General features: G+C 44.1%; 1 long non-coding RNA gene across 3 annotated transcripts; it reads right to left on the bottom strand.

The window, feature by feature from the left end:
- Nucleotides 1–4,266: 4,266 nt before the first annotated feature.
- On the bottom strand, nucleotides 4,267–7,207 carry LOC127911944 (uncharacterized). 3 transcript variants are annotated; one of them, XR_008079848.1, is made up of 5 exons: nucleotides 7,105–7,207; nucleotides 6,858–6,966; nucleotides 5,497–5,797; nucleotides 5,333–5,387; nucleotides 4,267–4,481 (listed from the first exon to the last, which is right to left on the bottom strand). It is a non-coding gene; the product is annotated as an uncharacterized LOC127911944 (long non-coding RNA). The 3 variants fall into 3 exon arrangements; XR_008079849.1 differs by lacking the exons at nucleotides 6,858–6,966; nucleotides 7,105–7,207 and adding an exon at nucleotides 6,017–6,251 and having other exon boundaries at nucleotides 5,497–5,770; XR_008079847.1 differs by lacking the exons at nucleotides 6,858–6,966; nucleotides 7,105–7,207 and adding an exon at nucleotides 6,017–6,251.
- Nucleotides 7,208–24,238: the final 17,031 nt, after the last annotated feature.

A 24,238-nucleotide genomic window follows, 5' to 3' on the forward strand; every position in this document is an offset into this window, starting at 1 on the left:
AAACTCAGTCAACCTGCACAGCCCGACCCATCGAAACTACACCTAAACTCATTTCACACATAAGTTAGCCTACATACAAGATTAAATTGACAATCTGATGAGTGACAATGTTAGGCCTATCATCTTGTAATTTACAGATGCAGGGAAAGGATCATCAACTTATCAAATCCTCCTTCAGAGTCACGTGCACGTAAAACATTAATTTCTATATAGTATCAGAATATTCTGCAGTTTCTATGACACTTATCTTAGCCAAATAACTCTCAAAATTCAAGAGGTGCAGCACTATTTTCAAATCTCACTTTTTCCCCCAAAAATATCTATGCCGTCCATGCATTCAGCACAAGACCAGTCACGCGCCAGCATTACTCCGGCGACTAAGCAACAAAAATATATATATTACAATAATAAATACAATAATAAATAATAAATTAACAAATACAAGTAAATAGTAACAATCAAATGTCATTCATCTGGGTGAAGAGGATGACTTTACTTAGAACAATAGTGCAATGACGATGAAAAATGGTGGGTATTGTGGGCAGTCTAGTTATTTTATTATGAAAGGCTGGAAATGGCATATAAATTCCCCTCAGAGTCAAATCAGACATTGAATACAACATACTATGTGTGTAGTTCACAATGGCAAGCCCAAACAAACGAATGGACGCGCTGACAGCATTGCAAATGCTGCAGAATTTAGATGAGTTGGGAGTCGGATGGAGGATCGAATATCGAGCTTTAAAATCGACGTTGCTGATGAAGAGTCTTCATTCCGGTTCTAAAATGCCGACTTCAAGCCTCCCCCCTCCCGATTGCCTGAGCCTCGACGCAGAAAAAACCAGAACACAGCCAACTGAGACGGTGCTCCCAACTGCCTCGGTGAGACAGGAGTCTGGGAGGGGATGGCACAGTTTGGGTAGAAATTAATTATGAGTTAATGTGACATGTTAGATGTTACAACATATCAGAGATTGTACTGTTCCTCACAACAGGAAGTGAAACGGTACATGTCTATGGATAAACTCAAAACAGTTATAGGGCCTCCCAGGTGGCGCAGTGGTCTAGGGCACTGCATCACAGCGCCAGCTGTGCCACCAGAAAATCTGGTGGCCCGTGGGGTGACGCACAATTGGCCCAGCGTCGTCCGGGTTAGGGAGGGTTTGGCCGGTAGGGATATCCTTGTCTCATCGCGTACACCAGCGACTCCTGTGGCGGGCCAGGCGCAGTGTGCGCTAACCAAGGTCGCCAGGTGCACGGTGTTTCCTCCGACACATTGGTGCGGCTGGCTTCCGGGTTGGATGCGCGCTGTGTTAAAGAAGCAGTGCGGTTTGGTTAGGTTGTTTCGGAGGACGCATGACTTTCGACCTTCGTCTCTCCCGAGCCCGTATGGGAGTTGCAGCGGATGAGACAAGACAGTAACTACTAACAATTGGATACCATGAAATTGGGGAGAAAAAGTGGGTACATTTTTTTCTTTATTTTAATAAACTAAATTTTTAAAATGTAAAAACAGTTATTGCACTCTTGTATGTCCGTGGGGCATGGATGTGGATTAGGGCTGTGACGAAATTTCAGTGATGTCAAGAAAATAACTGGTCCGTCTCAAGGTAATTGACCGTTAATTAACATAAAACACATTTAGCATCTCCTGGCTTCCACACAAAGCCTACAAGCCATTTTATAAAAGTGTAATAAATCCATGTAATATATCCTACACCTTCACAATAAATCCATGATTTATTTTAGACAGGTCTAAAGAAGCATGATACGAAGAAAATGTAGTTAATTTGAGAAGAACATACTCTGACTTGTCCTCATGTTAGGTCCTGATCTGACTATGCCATACGGCTGTGGGCTACACTAGTTCATCTAGCAGACAAGATTTGCTTAGAATTCAGTGTTATTATTTTAGAGTATGAAGAACACAATTGAACAAAACTGAATAATATAGAAAGGATATTTTCTCCAAACGATTCGAGGGAGTGCGCACATGTGGCTATTCTGTGTTGAGCGGTCAACAAAGAAACTGGTCCTCCTATATGCTTCATTTAGAGTTATTAATGTAACTTTAGCGTCTACAAACGTCTACAAACGTTGAGCTATAACGATTTAGATTTTTTTAAATACATTGTAAGGCTGGATGATGCGACTCTAATGATGATTTGAAAAATGGTTGCTTTAAAAGGCAGGACCTCTGCTTTGTTTTTTTGTGCAGACTGTACACACTACATCAGTCTCTCATTTCACAATTTGAGATAGCCCTACTAATGCCTCGAATTTCCCAGCGGCATCCCCGTTGTGGCCATAATGCACATAAATCCATGCCTTTTGTTGCCCTTCTCCCTAAATGCTGCCGAAGCACCTTATCCAATTCCGAGGTGCTTATTGAAGATATTGGAAGAATTGTCCACATTTACTTTTCTTCAGCCAACAAACAGCAAAAACACTAGCCTATGTCAATCTACTATTCCCCCATGGTACAAAAGTTTACCTATTCTATTCTGTGGGAGAAATAAATATTCCAAAACAGTCTGGGACAGTTGTGGGATGTGATAGATCCCAAATTAATACAACCACTAGCATCAAAAACACTTTTTTTTAACGATATGTGGCTGACGCAACAGCCCATGTGTTTAACTTAAAATGCTGATAAACCATTGGGCTATTTCTTCACATAATAATCGCAGCAATGCGCACACGTAGTTCCATTAGCGGGAAAACACCATTATCAAAAGTGACCACAAACGTGATTATGCATCTAATGCTTTTAATATAAAAAGGTGCATTTTTTTATAGTGAAAATTATCTTCTCCAAACTCGTATGTTTGCCAGTTAGGCTCTACACCCGTTGTAAAGAGGATTAATGTGCTTCATTTTAAGAAGTTATTTGGCCACTTTAGTTGTGATACAAACCATATCAAAACATATGGGCGAGGCTACAAGAGGTGTGTGACTATGATTCGAAAAAGTCACAAAAAAAAAAAAGTTATTTTTTCTTGCCGTGGTAATATATAATTCACACTGATGGGCTAATATTGTCACCCATCAGACGATTCTTGATTTAATCTCGTCTTTACATGTACTAAATAATATATTTGTGAAGTTCATTTTGATTTATAACGGATAATTATCATGGACCTGTCTCGACACAGGGGCAGGGGGGAAAAAATACCTGTAATCTTTGCACTTAAATAGCGAATGGAGGACGCTTTTCCTGTGGTTCATTTTCATGCCAGCCAGGTAGACTATACTCCTGTTGTAAAGATAAGCAACGTGCTTAATATTTGCATAATGTTAGGAAAGTGCAGAAATTAATATAGGAGGCCTAGCCTATAGAAAGCTGATGGGATCATCCTCTTTTTATTAGAGGCCATTTTCTGTTTTCCCTCGCAATTGCATAGCTTATAAAAATGTTGCGCAAAATGAGCTCATGGGCTCTCATTAAGTGTTTAATTCGATTTTTCAAATACATTTGCATTGATGTCAGAATGATTAGAAGGACAATAGAGTGCTGAGTACCAGGCAGTTAGCAAGTTTGGTCGGCTACTAATTACCATCAGCAGCATCAGAGCTTGGAGAAGCCTAATTACCGTTAATAAACGGTCACGTGGAATTTGACTGCCTCCATGAATCGTGACCGCCTGGGTGGGGGTAATACAGTCAGCGTAACAGTCCTAATGTGGAGTCATTCTGGTCTGATAGGTATGGGGTGGACTTTTCAGAGAGACCATGACACGCAACCACTTCAGAGAGACCCATGACACGCAACCACTTCAGAGAGACCCATGACACGCAACCACTTCAGAGAGACCATGACACGCAACCACTTCAGAGAGACCATGACACGCAACCACTTCAGAGAGACCATGACACCTAACCACTTCAGAGAGACCCATGACACCTAACCACTTCAGAGAGACCCATGACACGCAACCACTTCAGAGAGACCATGACACCCAACCACTTCAGAGAGACCATGACACGCAACCACTTCAGAGAGACCATGACACCTAACCACTTCAGAGAGACCATAACACGCAACCACTTCAGAGAGACCCATGACACCCAACCACTTCAGAGAGACCATGACACGCAACCACTTCAGAGAGACCATGACACCCAACCACTTCAGAGAGACCCATGACACCCAACCACTTCAGAGAGACCATGACACGCAACCACTTCAGAGAGACCCATGACACCTAACCACTTCAGAGAGACCATGACACGCAACCACTTCAGAGAGACCATGACACCTAACCACTTCAGAGAGACCATGACACGCAACCACTTCAGAGAGACCATGACACGCAACCACTTCAGAGAGACCCATGACACCTAACCACTTCAGAGAGACCCATGACACCTAACCACTTCAGAGAGACCCATGACACCTAACCACTTCAGAGAGACCCATGACACCTAACCACTTCAGAGAGACCCATGACACCTAACCACTTCAGAGAGACCCATGACACCTAACCACTTCAGAGAGACCCATGACACGCAACCACTTCAGAGACCATAACACGCAACCACTTCAGAGAGACCCATGACACGCAACCACTTCAGAGAGACCCATGACACGCAACCACTTCAGAGAGACCCATGACACACAACCACTTCAGAGAGACCCATGACACGCAACCACTTCAGAGAGACCCATGACACGCAACCACTTCAGAGAGACCCATGACACACAACCACTTCAGAGACCATAACACGCAACCACTTCAGAGAGACCCATGACAAGCAACCACTTCAGAGAGACCCATGACACCTAACCACTTCAGAGAGACCCATGACACGCAACCACTTCAGAGAGACCCATGACACGCAACCACTTCAGAGAGACCCATGACACCTAACCACTTCAGAGAGACCCATGACACACAACCACTTCAGAGAGACCATGACACCTAACCACTTCAGAGACCATAACACGCAACCACTTCAGAGAGACCCATGACACGCAACCACTTCAGAGAGACCATGACACCTAACCACTTCAGAGAGACCATGACACACAACCACTTCAGAGAGACCCATGACACGCAACCACTTCAGAGAGACCATAACACGCAACCACTTCAGAAAGACCCATGACACGCAACCACTTCAGAAAGACCCATGACACGCAACCACTTCAGAGAGACCATGACACGCAACCACTTCAGAGAGACCATGACACCTAACCACTTCAGAGAGACCATGACACGCAACCACTTCAGAGAGACCCATGACACGCAACCACTTCAGAGAGACCATGACACGCAACCACTTCAGAGAGACCCATGACACGCAACCACTTCAGAGAGACCCATGACACCTAACCACTTCAGAGAGACCCATGACACGCAACCACTTCAGAGAGACCATGACACCTAACCACTTCAGAGAGACCCATGACACCTAACCACTTCAGAGAGACCATGACACACAACCACTTCAGAGAGACCATGACACCTAACCACTTCAGAGAGACCATGACACGCAACCACTTCAGAGAGACCCATGACACGCAACCACTTCAGAGAGACCATGACACCTAACCACTTCAGAGAGACCATGACACCTAACCACTTCAGAGAGACCATGACACCTAACCACTTCAGAGAGACCATGACACCTAACCACTTCAGAGAGACCATGACACCTAACCACTTCAGAGAGACCCATGACACGCAACCACTTCAGAGAGACCATGACACCCAACCACTTCAGAGAGACCCATGACACGCAACCACTTCAGAGAGACCCATGACACCTAACCACTTCAGAGAGACCATGACACCTAACCACTTCAGAGAGACCCATGACACCTAACCACTTCAGAGAGACCATGACACCCAACCACTTCAGAGAGACCCATGACACACAACCACTTCAGAGACACCATGACACCTAACCACTTCAGAGAGACCATGACACCCAACCACTTCAGAGAGACCATGACACACAACCACTTCAGAGAGACCCATGACACACAACCACTTCAGAGAGACCATGACACCTAACCACTTCAGAGAGACCATGACACCTAACCACTTCAGAGAGACCCATGACACACAACCACTTCAGAGAGACCCATGACACACAACCACTTCAGAGAGACCCATGACACACAACCACTTCAGAAAGACCCATGACACACAACCACTTCAGAAAGACCCATGACACACAACCACTTCAGAGACACCATGACACACAACCACTTCAGAGACACCATGACACACAACCACTTCAGAGACACCATGACACACAACCACTTCAGAGACACCATGACACACAACCACTTCAGAGAGACCCATGACACACAACCACTTCAGAGATACCATGACACCTAACCACTTCAGAGACACCATGACACACAACCACTTCAGAGACCCATGACACACAACCACTTCAGAGAGACCATTACACCTAACCACTTCAGAGACACCATGATACCTAACCACTTCAGAGAGACCATGACACCTAACCACTTCAGAGAGACCATGACACGCAACCACTTCAGAGACACCATGACACACAACCACTTCAGAGACACCATGACACACAACCACTTCAGAGACCCATGACACCTAACCACTTCAGAGAGACCATGACACCTAACCACTTCAGAGAGACCATGACACGCAACCACTTCAGAGACACCATGACACACAACCACTTCAGAGACACCATGACACACAACCACTTCAGAGACCCATGACACCTAACCACTTCAGAGAGACCATGACACCTAACCACTTCAGAGAGACCATGACACCTAACCACTTCAGAGAGACCATGACACCTAACCACTTCAGAGAGACCATGACACCCTAACCACTTCAGAGAGACCATGACACCTAACCACTTCAGAGAGACCATGACACCTAACCACTTCAGAGAGACCCATGACACCTAACCACTTCAGAGAGACCATGACACCTAACCACTTCAGAGAGACCATGACACCTAACCACTTCAGAGAGACCCATGACACCTAACCACTTCAGAGAGACCCATGACACACAACCACTTCAGAGAGACCATGACACCTAACCACTTCAGAGAGACCATGACACCTAACCACTTCAGAGAGACCCATGACACCTAACCACTTCAGAGAGACCCATGACACACAACCACTTCAGAGAGACCATGACACCTAACCACTTCAGAGAGACCATGACACCTAACCACTTCAGAGAGACCATGACACACAACCACTTCAGAGATATTGTGCGACACCTGTGGCAGGTGCACACAAAACACGGCCCGCGGAAACTGTGTGCAGTGCAACCTGATTTGTTTGTGGGGCTTTCTCACACAAAGCCCCGAAGCCGTGTGCGGACTGTGGACCCGATGCATAAAGAGAAGAAGAGAGGCACGCGTAAGGACAAAACACAATGTCTGATAAAGTCAACAAATTACTATTTGTATATATATGGTGGGTAAAGAGAGAGCCTTCTCTTTAATACACAGGTGCTGTACCATATATGGCAACAACTTCAAAAGAAATACCAACTTAAAGAAACATTGGGAAACGGCGGCACTCCAAGAAGTTAATCTTTCATTTTACTGGTGAAAAGTAGGCGACACCAGAGAAAAGTACTGGTGAAAAGTAGCTACATTTGCTGCGTTAACGGAACCCCTGAACAATAATAATTGTGTTGATGGTGGGAATGCAGGGTTTTGTTGCAACCCCTGAACAATAATAATTGTGTGATGGTGGGAATGCTGCGTTAACGGAACCCCTGAACAATAATAATTGTGTGATGGTGGGAATGCTGCGTTAACGCAACCCCTGAACAATAATAATTGTGTTGATGGTGGGAATGCTGCGTTAACGCAACCCCTGAACAATAATAATTGTGTTGATGGTGGGAATGCAGGGTTTTGTTGCAACCCCTGAACAATAATAATTGTGTGATGGTGGGAATGCAGGGTTTTGTTCCAAACGAAACAACTACAAGTGTGTTTGCTCTAGTTCCTCTTCTTTGAGTCATACAAGTGCAATGAAATTGCATAGGAACTGTGCACTCTGGAGAGGTGTGGCCACTTGAGACACCAGTTAGTCCTCTCACTCAAACCCTTGTCATTTGTTTGTCTTATGTTGCACCTACCCCACATTTTCCAGGAATATTCTCAACATGTTGCTGAATGTATCCAGAGTATTTTCAGATTTAATTCATCAACAAAATGTGGCAAAAAGCACAGTACATTTAAAATGCACATAAAAAAAAAATCAACATTGTAATGTTTGTTTGGGTTCAGTCTTGTGTCAGGTGAACTGTCAGTCTAATAATTGGTTCAACTTACCCCACTGCCATTGGCTCAACTTACCCCACTGCCATTAGCTCAACTTACCCCACTGCCATTGGCTCAACTTACCCCACTGCCATTAGCTCAACTTACCCCACTGCCATTGGCTCAACTTACCCCACTGCCATTGGCTCAACTTACCCCACTGCCATTAGCTCAACTTACCCCACTGCCATTGGCTCAACTTACCCCACTGCCATTGGCTCAACTTACCCCACTGCCATTAGCTCAACTTACCCCACTGCCATTAGCTCAACTTACCCCACTGCCATTAGCTCAACTTACCCCACTGCCATTAGCTCAACTTACCCCACTGCCATTAGCTCAACTTACCCCACTGCCATTAGCTCAACTTACCCCACTGCCATTAGCTCAACTTACCCCATTGCCATTGGCTCAACTTACCCCATTGTCATTGGCTCAACTTACCCCAAGGCAAACATTTTCACTATATTAACCAAAAAGACACATGGACGCTCTTTCATCCTAGGTTTAGGACCTCGTATTGACGCGAATCTACTTTGGTATAGATACAAGCATCATGAAACCTTGAACATCATTAACCTGAATTGGGTGAAAATCTGTCTCTTGGACCTAACTTAACGTAACAATCGGTAGCTAAGCTGGAAGCAGACATTCCTGATTTATCTACGATGATATGTTTATCTGACGATGATGCACGGTGCATTCAGAAAGTATTCATACCCCCCTTAATTTATTCCACATGTATGTATTACAGCCTTAATGTCTCACCCATATACACACACAATACCCCATAGTGACCAAGTTAAAACATTTATTGATAATGAAATACAGAAATCTCTCACACCCCTTTGTCAATACTTTGTAGAAGCACCTTTGGTGGCAATAACAGCTTTGAGTCATCTTGGGTATTATGTCTGGGGCGGCGGGTAAGCCTAGTGATTAGAGCGTTGGGCCAGTAACCGAAAGGTTGCTGGATCGAATCCCCTGAGCTTACAAATGTAAAAATCTGTTGTTCTGCCCCTGAACAAAGGCAGTTAACCCCACTGTTCCCCCGGTAGGCTGTCATTGTAAATAATAATTTGTCCTTAATTGACTTGTCTAGTTAAATAAAAAGAGTAAAACACGTCTGTATCAGCTTTGCACAGCTGGATTTGGGAATTTCGGATCCATTCTTCCAGGCATATTTATCTCCAGCTCTGTTAAGTTAGATGGGGAGCGGTGATGAACCTCAACCTTCAAAGTCTTTCCACAGATTTTCAACGGGATATAAGTCTGAGCTTTGGCTGGGCCACTCAAGGACTTTCACATTCTTGTTCTGAAGACATTCCGGCATTGCTTTGGCTGTATGCTTGGTGTCATTGTACCGTCGGAAGTGTAAGGTCGTTTGCTCTCTGAAGCAGGTTCTGATCAAGGATTTGCCTGTATTTGGCTCCATTCATTGTTCCCCCTCTATCTTTACCAGTCTCCCAGTCTCCTGCCGCTGAAAAGCATCCCCATAGCATGATGCTGACACCATGCTTTACGGTAGGGATAGTAGCACTTTGCAGTCAGGCCAAAGAGTTCATTTTTGTCTCCTCAGAATCTTTTGCCTGATGTATTTCACGTGCCTTTTTTGCCTTCTCTAGGGCGTGCGGCCATGTGCCTTTTTCTCAGGAGTGGCTTCCGTCTGGGCCACCCTCCCATAAATCCCAGAACACTGAAGTGCCTGAGAGACTGTTGTCCTTCTGGCAGGTTGTCCCATCTTAGCCAAGGAACTCTGTAGTTCTGTCAGAGTGGTCAGTGGTAGTTCTGACCAAGGTCCTTCTTTCTCGGTTGCTAAGTCTGGTCGGGACAACCAGCTCTAGGCAGTCTGGGTAGTTCCATATATCTTTAATTTCATAATGTTGGAGGCCAGTGTACTCTTTCAACATTCTAGAACTCATTCAACATTCTAGAACTCATTCAACATTCTAGAACTAGCTTTATTACCCGTCCCCAGTTACCTGCCTCATTAACAATTCTAAGAACTCTACAGACAGTTCCTTGGACTTCATGCTATAGTTTCTGCTCTGACATTCTTTTTAAATCATGTCCAAATAGACGAGTGTGTTTCTTTTTAAATCATGTCCAAACAATTGAATTGGGTCACAGGTGAAACTCAAGTTGTAGGGACATCTCAAGGATGATCAAAGGAAATTGGATACACCTGTGTTTAATTTGGAGTGTCATTGTAATGGGGGGGACTACTTATGTAAATGAGGTAGTTCTGTATTCCCCTTTCAATAAATAACATCACTGTCATTGTGGGGTATTGTGTGTAGGTGGGTGTGAAGTGTGTTTTTTATTTTTTATTTTATTCAGGCTGTAACAACAAAATGTGGAATAAGTCAAGGGGTATGAATACTTTCTGAAGGCCCTGTCTGTTATCGACGATGTATGTTAGCTATGATGATGATGCAGGGCTCGACATTAACTCAGATTGTTCTCTTGTCCGGGACAAGTAAACACTTTTTTTTTTTTAAATAATAAATCAAAATATAAAATAATTACTCCAATCACAATTGGATCAGACAGGCCAATTTTTGTATACATTTTTACAACTTTTTTCATGTACATAAAATAAAAAAGCTGACGTGTATTTTGGCTACAGCTTCATGTCCAAACCGATGTTGACATGAGGGAGGCGCCATAAAATGGAGCCAAACTTGAATTCAACTGAACTACGTCAATATAGGCTAAACGCCAGTCATGTTTTGACAAATATAATGAAGGGTAATTAACGTTTCACGTCTAAAGGCTCGATTCGTTCAGAATGTGACGGACACTGCCTGTTGTACACCCCACCCACCTTCAATCAGAGAGGAGGCTATCAGCATTTTTAAAACTATTTAACCATACACATAATTGTTTCAAACTTGGTCATTTTGTCATTTGTTTTAAAGCATGTCTTGCCTTGATTCAAAGTAACCTACCCTAGCCAACTATAGCCAACCCGAGCCAAGCCAACCCTAGCCAAGCCTAGCCAACCCTAGCCAAGCCAATCATAGCCAACCCTAGCCAAGCCAACCCTAGCCAACCCTAGCCAAGCCAACCATAGCCAACCATAGCCAACCCTAACCAACCCTAGCCAAGCCAACCCTAGCCAACCATAGCCAACCATAGCCAAGCCAACCATAGCCAACCCTAGCCAACCAACCATAGCCAACCCTAGCCTAGCCAACCATAGCCAACCCTAGCCAACCCTAGCCAACCCGCCAACCAACCCTAGCCAAACCATAGCCAAGCCTAGCCAACCCTAGCCAAGCCAACCATAGCCAACCCTAGCCAACCCTAGCCAAGCCATAGCCAACCCTAGCCAAGCCAACCATAGCCAACCATAGCCTAGCCAACCCTAGCCAAGCCAACCATAGCCAAACCAACCATAGCCAACCCTAGCCTAGCCAACCATAGCCAAGCCTACCCTAGCCAACCAGCCAAGCCAACCCTAGCCTAGCCAACCCTAGCCAACCAACCATAGCCAACCCTAGCCTAGCCAACCATAGCCAACCCTAGCCTAGCCAACCATAGCCAACCCTAGCCTAGCCTAGCCAACCATAGCAACCCTAGCATAGCCAACCCTAGCCTAGCCAACCCTAGCCTAGCATAGCCAACCCTAGCCTAGCATAGCCAACCCTAGCATAGCCAACCCTAGCATAGCATAGCCAACCCTAGCATAGCCAACCCTAGCCTAGCATAGCCAACCCTAGCCTAGCATAGCCAACCCTAGCCTAGCATAGCCAACCCTAGCCAACCCTAGCTAAAATACAACAATAGAAATGTTGAGGGAATTATTTTATAAACACTTGCCATTGAAACCATGTTGCCTATTGTTCTATTGGTTTTCAAATCAATGTTAATTTATTGTCCAGCAGCCAAATGCATAATCCTGGTCTCCTGGCCTAGTCTCCTGGCCACACCTTCCCCTAACCTAGACGACGCTGGGCCAATTGTGCGCCACCCTATGGGACTCCTGGTCACGGCCGGTTGTGAAACAGCCTGGGATCGAACCCAGATCTGTAGTGACGCCTCAAGCACTGCAGTAGACCACTGCACCACTCGGGAAATCCGTCCCTTCTTAATTTCAAATAGATATTTTAATCTATGTCATACGAAACTGCCTGGCGGTGCACTTTTGAGAACAGTGTTTTCCCGCTAATTGCATTTTGGAACATTTTCCTACATATAGAGCACTGCAGAAGCTTGCCAGGTGTGTCACCATGAACAATGGCATGCATCACCTTGGCTAAACTCAGATTCACCTTTGGGGGTTTGCAGTTCAGGGGACAGTGTACATGAGTTGAAGTAACATAGCAAATCAGAGTTTAGACAAATAATGCAAGTAATGCATTAAATCAAAACAACTACAAGCTAGTAAGCTAGCTAGCTACCCATAACCAGCGAGCTATCTGCCCGGCCTATGGCTAGCTAGCTACCCATAACCAGCGAGCTATCTGCCCGGCCTATGGCTAGCTAGCTACCCATAACCAGCGAGCTATCTGCCCGGCCTATGGCTAGCTAGCTACCCATAACCAGCGAGCTATCTGCCCGGCCTATGGCTAGCTAGCTACCCATAACCAGCGAGCTATCTGCCCGGCATATGGCTAGCTAGCTACCCATAACCAGCGAGCTATCTGCCCGGCATATGGCGAGCTAGCTACCCATAACCAGCGAGCTATCTGCCCGGCATATGGCGAGCTAGCTACCCATAACCAGCGAGCTATCTGCCCGGCATATGGCTAGCTAGCTACCCATAACCAGCGAGCTATCTGCCCGGCATATGGCTAGCTAGCTACCCATAACCAGCGAGCTATCTGCCCGGCATATGGCTAGCTAGCTACCCATAACCAGCGAGCTATCTGCCCGGCATATGGCTAGCTAGCTACCCATAACCAGCGAGCTATCTGCCCGGCATATGGCTAGCTAGCTACCCATAACCAGCGAGCTATCTGCCCGGCATATGGCTAGCTAGCTACCCATAACCAGCGAGCTATCTGACCGGCATATGGCTAGCTAGCTACCCATAACCAGCGAGCTATCTGACCGGCATATGGCTAGCTAGCTATCTGACCGGCATATGGCTAGCTAGCTACCCATAACCAGCGAGCTATCTGACCGGCATATGGCTAGCTAGCTACCCATAACCAGCGAGCTATCTGACCGGCATATGGCTAGCTAGCTACCCATAACCAGCGAGCCATCTGCCCGGCATATGGCTAGCTAGCTACCCATAACCAGCGAGCCATCTGCCCGCCATATGGCTAGCTAGCTACCCATAACCAGCGGGCCATCTGCCCGGCATATGGCTAGCTAGCTACCCATAACCAGCGGGCCATCTGCCCGCCATATGGCTAGCTAGCTACCCATAACCAGCGGGCCATCTGCCCGCATATGGCTAGCTAGCTACCCATAACCAGCGAGCCATCTGCCCGCCATATGGCTAGCTAGCTACCCATAACCAGCGAGCCATCTGCCCGCCATATGGCTAGCTAGCTACCCATAACCAGCGAGCCATCTGCCCGCCATATGGCTAGCTAGCTACCCATAACCAGCGAGCCATCTGCCCGCCATATGGCTAGCTAGCTACCCATAACCAGCGAGCCATCTGCCCGCCATATGGCTAGCTAGCTACCCATAACCAGCGAGCCATCTGCCCGCCATATGGCTAGCTAGCTACCCATAACCAGCGAGCCATCTGCCCGGCATATGGCTAGCTAGCTACCCATAACCAGCGAGCCATCTGACCGGCATATGGCTAGCTAGCTACCCATAACCAGCGAGCCATCTGACCGGCATATGGCTAGCTAGCTACCCATAACCAGCGAGCCATCTGACCGGCATATGGCTAGCTAGCTACCCATAACCAGCGAGCCATCTGACCGGCATATGGCTAGCTAGCTACCCATAACCAGCGAGCCATCTGACCGGCATATGGCTAGCTAGCTACCCATAACCAGCGAGCCATCTGCCCGGCATATGGCTAGCTAGCTACCCATAACCAGCGAGCTATCTGCCCGCCATATGGCTAGCTAGCTACCCATAACCAGCGAGCTATCTGACCGGCATATGGCTAGCTAGCTACCCATAACCAGCGAGCTATCTGACCGGCATATAGCTAGCTAGCTACCCATAACCAGCGAGCTATCTGACCGGCATATAGCTAGCTAGCTACCCATAACCAGCGAGCTATCTGACCGGCATATAGCTAGCTAGCTACCCATAACCAGCGAGCTATCTGACCGGCATATAGCTAGCTAGCTACCCATAACCAGCGAGCTATCTGACCGGCATATAGCTAGCTAGCTACCCATAACCAGCGAGCCATCTGACCGGCATATAGCTAGCTAGCTACCCATAACCAGCGAGCCATCTGACCGGCATATAGCTAGCTAGCTACCCATAACCAGCGAGCCATCTGACCGGCATAAAGCTAGCTAGCTACCCATAACCAGCGAGCTATCTGACCGGCATATAGCTAGCTAGCTACCCATAACCAGCGAGCTATCTGACCGGCATATAGCTAGCTAGCTACCCATAACCAGCGAGCTATCTGACCGGCATATAGCTAGCTAGCTACCCATAACCAGCGAGCTATCTGACCGGCATATAGCTAGCTAGCTAGCTACCCATAACCAGCGAGCTATCTGACCGGCATATAGCTAGCTAGCTAGCTACCCATAACCAGCGAGCTATCTGACCGGCATATGGCTAGCTAGCTACCCATAACCAGCGAGCTATCTGACCGGCATATAGCCAGCTAGCTACACACTGCCTCATTCATAGAAGCTAAGTAAGGTTAGGGTTCCCACACGGCCATATTTCCATGTAACAGCCCTTGTTTAAAGAAAAAAGACAGAAGACAAATCGACTACCTGTGCTAAATTATCCATCTGCGTCTCCTAATACTTGTGTGTAAACGGAAGACGGACGCCACAAACATGTCGTCACTGAAAAATACTGTTGGCGGCAACTGCTTTAAAACAGCTTTCAGTACGTGTATATTTTGCATCTGTGAAAATATATATTTTTATGTGATATGTAGTGACTGGAAACCAAGGCTTTCTGAAAGCTTCGGCTCTTTCACGAAAAACATGTTAATTTACTCGAAACTTCATTATCTGTTTATAAATGCACATTAGTGACATCTGCTGGTCAGCAATAAATATTATTATTTTTTACCCCGGTGTTTTCTTCAAAACTCCGTGGCGCAGTGATAAGTCATTGGCTTTAGTAGCCTATATAAATCAGTTGAAATACCAGGTTTGCATGATGCTTCCCCTTTATACCTTCTTATTTTAGGCTACTATTTTTTCAAAAACAAAATCTATGGCATTATTTAGGCTGCTTAAGACGGAAGCGTATACTATACCAAATAAAACAAAAGTATTTAAAACAGAAAATAAACCACACTTTGGGCACTAAATAGTATGTCTTCAAACTGGAATCGACCTCATACCCTCACGAATTTGACTTGTTCCAATAATTCCATACTCTACCTGCAAAAACTACCGATCAGGTTAAACTTCCTGTACAAAATTCTAACTATATTTGTAAGTAAGATGTTCAGTAGAGATCTGTTCAGGTGAAAGCACCTGAAACCACGACGACGCATCTGACGTCACCGATGACGTAGATCAGATAAATCCATACAGGCATCAGCAGCTCACTGCTTCCTGATTTCGACGCAATGCCTCCGGAGGTCCGGTATCAAACTAACATCACTAGCCAGTGATATGAATGTATAACATGGCTTTATGTTTCTAGAACGTGCTTCTACACCTGCATTGCTTGCTGTTTTTTTTGTGGGGGGTTCGGCTGGGTTTCTGTATAAGCACTTTGAGACATCAGCTAATGTAAGAAGAGGCTTTATAAATACATTTGATTAGATTAGAACCACTTAAAAATATATACATAATAATCGATGTACGATTAGATGGGAGTACTTGGCTGCCAGGGCCAATTCGCCTCTAAACAGAACAGGTCCTTGGACTACAAAAGGAGTAACGTTAGACTCCTTTAGTCTATTGGGCCATCCTATGTCATGGTTGGTAGCTACCTATAAATCACACACACACACGTACGTATGGGTTGCAATTGTCAAGTTTTCCATAATTCAGACTGTCAGTGCAATGCTTATTCTTCTTCCGTCTTGTCTAATGTAAAAAATAAATAAAAAATGGTTAGCTGATTGTCAACACAACATTAGCTTAGTTAGTTAGCTTGTTAAACCTCTAGTTAACTAGCTAGCTAGGTCTATTTTACGAACGTAGTATTTATTCACAACCACAATGCAGTCGTCGGGAAAGCAAGTGGTTGTATTAACAAAAACAAAAAAAGCCAAAATGGTTGTAATTCAAATCTTTAAAAAAAAAAAAAAAAATTGAAAAGTGTGGAGAAATGTTGTGTTCTTCTATTTTCCTCCCTCCCCCAATCTTTTCATAAAAGAAATAAGAATGAATTGCGGATAGTTACAACAACAACAAAAAAAAGTGTACAACAAAAATGTGTCTAGCGGGTTAGCCAGAGCAAACCCACAAACCAGCATTTGATTTGATGATTCCGACCTAGCATTTAAGCTAGCTAGAGGTTAGGCTTTTATGAGCTATAACGTAGAAAATGTAATTGAATATCGGTCGTCGAACTTACCAGTAAACGATATTGGAATAACTCCAGGCAAAATATAGAGAATAAATATGTAATAGTATTAATATATTATATATATATATATATATTTTATCCAAATAGAACCAATGATGCCATAATCCCAAAGTGGCTATAGATCCTGCTTCTTCTGCTGGTCGCCATCTTTAATCCTGCTTCCACATCCAAACAACACAACCTCCTCCGTCTCGACTCTTCCCAACCAAACGCTGTGTATAAAACACTGGATGACTGACAGGGGGCGCTGTATTTGACGCCACCGCTCAGCCATCTTGGCACTCCTCACTGGTATACAATATTTTGGATGCAATTTATTTTCTACATTCGTTTTTTGACACGTTTATTATATCACAGACACCTTAATAATTCATACTAATAAATTATATTATGTGAGTTAAATGTTTAAAAAAAATATATAAAAAAAATATATATATATATATATATATATATAAAGTAGAGTACTAATGTTAATGTCCACACTACAGTAACAAAATACTTAAGTACACGTAATTGTGTTCTTGAAATATTTAACTGAATTCTATTCATTCCTATGGAGGACTGCTCCTAATGGGGAGAGACAATATGGCCGCCTGGTAGCTTCAAAGTCTCATAATGGCCAATACATAGCATCAGCGAACAAGGGGTTTATTTCATATATATATATATATATCATTGGTTCCAAAGTTAATTCTTCTTCAGTGGGGTTTAACACATTTGGCATCCAATGTTAATGATGGTGCATTACGGCCACCAACTGGACTGGAGTATAAATCCATTATACTTTGTGGTACAAAAATGGGAAAAGGAAAATATTACCCTACAAAACCCACCACCACCACCACCACATTCCACAATTTTGAAGTACTTCTCTGCAGCTGCCACCGCAATACCTATTTTCTGTTAATTTACGTTCCATTCCTGCGGTACAGCTGATAACATGACAATGAACCAGTGGAGGCTCCTCAGAGGAGGAAGGGGAGGACCATCCTCCTCAGTGAATTTCATAAAAAATGTTAAAACATTTAAAAAGTTTCCTTTTTAGGTAAAACTATACTAAATATATTAACACTTCACCAAATAATTTATTAAAACAAACTGTTTTGCAATGAAGGTCTACAGCAGACCCAACCGCACTTTGTAGGGTAGCACCATGGTGTAAACGGAGGACAGTTTCCGTCCTCCTCTGGGTACATTGACTTCAATTCAAAACCTTAGGAGGCTCGTGGTTCTCAGCCCCTTCCATAGACGTACACAGTAATTGTGACAGCTTCCAGAGGACGTCCTCCTCCAACTTATCAGAGCTCTTGCAGCATTAACTGACATGTTGTCCACCCAATTCAAAGTATCAGAGAATGAAGCTCGTACTGAAAGCTTAAGCCTCAGCTAGCTAGCACTGCAGTGCATAACATTTGGTGAGTAGCCGACTCAAAGAGAGAGAAAGACAATAGTTGAACCGTTTTAAACATATACATTTCTTAAAAAATAAAGGACAAGTGATATTGTCATTTTTTTTCTCAGTTTCATTAACTTAGCTAGCTAGTTTAGCCTTCTCAAAACACCCTGCTCAAACAGAGGAATGCTATGTTAGCTAGCTGGCTAACACTGGAACTCTTCCAAGTCAATGTAAGCTTTTGGTTTTACCAATTTATTGCCACCGGGGCCCACCGGTGTAACCGCTAACCTGCTTACTGCATGACTGTAGTGGGTTTACTAATGTGTTAGTTCTATTAGCTATGTTGACTATGACTATACTTTATCTAATATGGTGACAACGATGTTGGCTGTGTGTAACGGTTTGTCTTGGAAAGGTTTTTTTCTCCTGGTCACATACAGCTGATGTATTGTTCATTGAAAAGGTGAGAGGAGGAGAGTGCAGAGATGTGAGAAGGAATACAACTTGGCTGCTGTGAAAGTGAACTGTGTTTTCGCGTGATCAGGGGTGTATTCATTTCGCAGATTCTGTTGAGAAACGTTTCTTAAACGGAAGCAAACAGAACGAAATGGGGATAAACATACCTGAATTTGTCCAATAGAAACTCTCGTTTGCAACTGTTGGACTAAGTATTACACCCTAGATCGGCTAGGTGCAGACAAGAGTGTGCAAGGCGGTATTGAATGTGTCACTCACTGTCTGTTACCTTAACATTTTCTCTCGACCTGTGTGCACCTACGTTGTAAACTCTCACTCATAGGCTAGGTTCTAGCAACCTCCTGATGGGTATAGGGATCATTTGAGTATCATGTAGTACCCTAAACTTATCGATGTTACGTTGAACTGGGCGAATGGAATATGAATGACAGTCATCCAATATGCTGTAATAGAAATAAGGCCATGCTCATGGAAAAAAACAATAATCCTCCCTCATCTTAAATAGTAGTGACCGCCATTGCAATGAACACTGTACTGGTAAAAGTCCTTCACCCATCTTCCTCCACTTTTTCTTCATTGCCTCAGCATATAACACCTACTGTACAACTCTGACCGTGGCAACCTCAACCTGCCTCTCTCGCACCAGACACATAACGGGGGTACTGCTTCTTTCACCAATACTACACATTCCTTTGTCCCATGTCCTCCTGCAACCAATTTGACCTATTTCTTCCTGCCTGGCAAAATCACAGCTATCCTGGTCAAATCCGAAGGCTAATACTCCCACCTGGTGGTTGAATTTGAGAAGACATACAATGGAGATGTAAGTCACTTGTAGTTGTGATTGTTGGCTTTCCCAGGCAGCATAGCAGCATAGAATATAATAGTTTTTTTTTGGGGGGGGTTGGACATTAATGTTTGTTTTAAAAACATGTCATCCACATTGAGTGGATTAGTAGATTATATACAGAATATCGATCTTGCAACATTTCGGTTACTAGTCCAACGCTCTACCCACTAGGCTACCTGCCACCCCTACTTTGACCATAATAGTGACCAGCCCTATAAATAGCAGCATCATTGGCTAAATCAAATGAAAATACAAAAAAAAGCCCCAGTAGGAAATGGGTTAGATCAGATTACACCAGTATTTGTCATCATCACGTACATCAGTTGTGTAACATCCAGATGTGACAACAGAAAAAGACCACTGAATCATTGCTAGAACTTTCCTTAGCTATGTCATTGTATCTACAAAGGATCCTCTATTTCCAAGGATATAGTCAGGGATAAAGCACATAGCCTGACAACTTTAATTTATTTGTTTTTATTTCTCTTTTATTTAAGGGGTGACAGGGTAGCGTAGTGGTTACAGGGTTGGACTAGTAACTGAAAGGTTGCTGGATCGAATCCCCGAACTGACAAGGTAAAAAAAAAAAATGTTGTTCTGCCCCTGAACAGGCAGGTAACCCCACTTTTCCCCGGTAGGCTGTCATTGTAAAATATGAATTTGTTCTTAAGAGGAGAGGAGATATACTGTATTAACCACACCTTAAGAGGAGATATACTGTATTAACCTAAACCTTTAACTGACTGGCCTAGTTAAATAAAGTTTTTTTTTAAAGTCAGCTCTCTGGTGAATTTCCTTTTGAGGGCTAGGGCCCAGAAATGTCCGGGAACTTGCAGGTGCCTTGGTGGAAGAGTGGGGTAACATCTCGCAGCAAGAACTGTCAAATCTGGTGCAGTCCACGAGGAGGAGATGCACTGCAGTACCTAATGCAGCTGGTGGCCACACCAGATACTGACTGTTACTTTTGATTTTGACCCCCCCCCCCCATTTGTTCAGGGACACATTATTCCATTTCCGTTAGTCACATGTCTATGAAACTTGTTCAGTTTATGTCTCAGTTGTTGAATCTTGTTATGTTCATACAAATATTTACATGTTAAGATTGCTGAAAATAAATGCAGTTGACAGTGAGAGGATTGAATTTTTCTGAATTTATAAATCTATATAATCCATTCTCTGAAGTTGCTCGTTCTCATATTTATTTTTTTGCTGGGGGTTTATGCGTGTATTGTTTTTTTACATTTGTATTATTGCTAGGCATCACTGCACTTTTGGAGCTAAAAACACAAACATTTAGCCAGGTATTACTGCACTGTTTGAGCTAAAAACACAAGCATTTAGCTAGGTATTACTGCACTGTTTGAGCTAAAAACACAAGCATTTAGCTAGGTATTACTGCACTGTTTGAGCTAAAAACACAAGCATTTAGCTAGGTATTACTGCACTGTTTGAGCTAAAAACACAAGCATTTAGCTAGGTATTACTGCACTGTTGGAGCTAGAAACACAAGCATTTAGCTAGGTATTACTGCACTGTTGGAGCTAGAAACACAAGCATTTAGCTCAGTAATACTGTTGGAGCTAGAAACACAAGCATTTAGCTAAGTATTATTGTTGGAGCTAGAAACAGAAGCATTTAGCTCAGTATTACTGTTGGAGCTAGAAACACAAGCATTTAGCTAGGTATTACTGTTAGAGCTAGAAACACAAGCATTTAGCTAGGTATTACTGCACTGTTGGATTGAGGAACCAAGCATTTAGCTAGGTATTACTGTTGGAGCTAGAAACACAAGCATTTAGCTAGGTATTACTGCACTGTTGGAGCTAGAAACACAAGCATTTAGCTAGGTATTACTGCACTGTTGGAGCTAGAAACACAAGCATTTAGCTCGTTCTTACTGTTAGAGCTAGAAACACAAGCATTTAGCTCAGTATTACTGTTGGCGCTAGAAACACAAGCATTTAGCTAGGTATTACTGTTGGAGCTAGAAACACAAGCATTTAGCTAGGTATTACTGTTGGAGCTAGAAACAGAAGCAATTAACCAGGTATTACTGCACTGTTGGAGTGAGGAACCAAGCATTTAGCTAGGTATTACTGTTGGAGTGAGGAACCAAGCATTTAGCTAGGTATTACTGTTGGGTGAGGAACAAGCATTTAGCTAGGTATTACTGCACTGTTGGAGCGAGGAACCAAGCATTTAGCTAGGTATTACTGTTGGAGCTAGAAACAGAAGCAATTAACCAGGTATTACTGCACTGTTGGAGTGAGGAACCAAGCATTTAGCTAGGTATTACTGTTGGAGTGAGGAACCAAGCATTTAGCTAGGTATCACTGTTGGAGTGAGGAACCAAGCATTTAGCTCGGTATCACTGTTGGAGTGAGGAACCAAGCATTTAGCTCAGTATCAGATCAAATCAAACTTTATTTGTCACGTGCTGAAATACAACAAGTGTAGACTTGACCGTGAAATGCTTACTTACAAGCCCTTGTTTATTTATTTTATTTGATTTATTTCACAGAGTTACACATGGAATAAAAAAAACATACAGTCAATAATACAGTAGAAAAAGAAAAATCAAAAAAGTCTATATCCAGTAAGTGCAAATGAGGTCAAATAAGGGAGTTGAAGCAATAAATAGGCCATGGTGGCGAAGTAATTACAATATAGCAAGTAAACACTGGATTGGTAGATGTGCAGAAGATGAATGTGCAAGTAGGGATACTGGGGTGCAAAGGAGCAAGATAAATAAATAAATAAATAAATACAGTATGGGGATGAGGTACGTAGATAGATGGGCTGTTTACAGATGGGCATTGTACAGTTGCAGTGATCTGTGAGCTGCTCTGACAGCTGGTGCTTAAAGCTAGTGAGGGAGATATGAGTCTCCAGCTTTGTGAGATTTTTGCAGTTCGTTCCAGTCATTGGCAGCAGAGAACTGGAAGGAAAGACTACCAAATGATGAATTTGCTTTGGGGGTGACCAGTGAGATATACCTGCTGGAGCGCATGCTACGATCGGGTGCTGCTATGGTGACCAGTGAGCTGAGATAAGGCGGGGCTTTACCTAGCAGAGACTTGTAGATAACCTGTAGCCAGTGGGTTTGGCGACGAGTATGAAGTGACGGCGAACCAACGAGAACGTACAGGTCGCAATGGTGGGTAGTATTTGGGGCTTTGGTGACAAAACGGATGGCACTGTGATAGACTGCATCCAGTTTGTTGAGTAGAGTGTTGGAGGCTACTTTATAGATGACATCACCAAAGTCGAGGATCGGTAGGATGGTCAGTTTTACGAGGGTATGTTTGGCAGCATGAGTGAAGGATGCTTTGTTGCGATATAGGAAGCCGATTCTAGATTTAATTTTGGATTGGAGATGCTTAATGTGAGTCTGGAAGGAGAGTTTACAGTCTAACCAGACAGCTAGGTATTTGTAGTTGTCCACATATTCTAAGTCAGAACCGTCCAGAGTAGTGATGCTGGACAGGCAAGCAGGTGCGGGTAGTGATCGATTGAATAGCAAGCATTTAGTTTTACTTGCATTTAAGAGCACTTGTAGGCCACAGAAGGAGAGTTGTATGGCATTGAAGCTCGTCTAGAGGTTAGTTAACACAGTGTCCAAAGAGGGGCCAGAAGTATACAGAATGGTGTCGTCTGCGTAGAGGTGGATCAGAGAATCACTAGCAGCAAGAGCGACATCATTGATGTATACAGAAAAGAGAGTCGGCCCAGGAATTGAACCCTGTGGCACAACCATAGAGACTGCCAGAGGTCCGGACAACAGGCCCTCCGATTTGACACACTGAACTCTATCAGAGAAGTAGTTGGTAAACCAGGCGAGGCAGTGATTTGAGAAACCAAGGCTGTTGATTCTGCCGATAAGAATGTGGTGATTGACAGAGTCGAAAGCCTTGGCCAGGTCGATGAATACAGCTGCACAGTAATGTCTCTTATCGATTGCGGTTATGATGTCGTTTAGGACCTTGAGCGTGGCTGAAGTGCACCCATGACCAGCTCTGAAACCAGATTGCATAGCGGAGAAGGTACGGTGCGATTCAAAACGGTCGGTAATCTGTTTGTTAACTTGGCTTTCGAAGACCTTAGAAAGACAGGGTAGGATAGATATAGGTCTGTAGCAGTCTGGGTCTAGAGTGTCACCCCCTTTGAAGAGGGGGATGACCGCGGCAGCTTTCCAATCTTTGGGAATCTCAGACGATACGAAAGAGAGGTTGAACAGGCTAGTAATAGGGGTTGCAACAATTTCAGCAGATCATTTTAGAAAGAGAGGGTCCCGATTGTCTAGCCAGGCTGATTTGTATGGATCCAGATTTTGCAGCTCTTTCAGAACATCGGCTATCTGGATTTGGGTGAAGGAGAAATGGTGGGTGCTTTGGCGGGTTGCTGTGGAGGGTGCCGGGCAGTTGACCGGAGTAGGGGTAGCCAGGTGGAAAGCATGGCCAGCCATAGAGAAATGCTTATTGAAATTCTCAATTTATAGTGGATTTAGCCTCAGAGCAGTGGGCAGCTGGGAGGAGGTGCTC

This window comes from Oncorhynchus keta, chromosome 25, assembly GCF_023373465.1.
Source record: "Oncorhynchus keta strain PuntledgeMale-10-30-2019 chromosome 25, Oket_V2, whole genome shotgun sequence".
Classification (NCBI taxonomy): domain Eukaryota; kingdom Metazoa; phylum Chordata; class Actinopteri; order Salmoniformes; family Salmonidae; genus Oncorhynchus; species Oncorhynchus keta.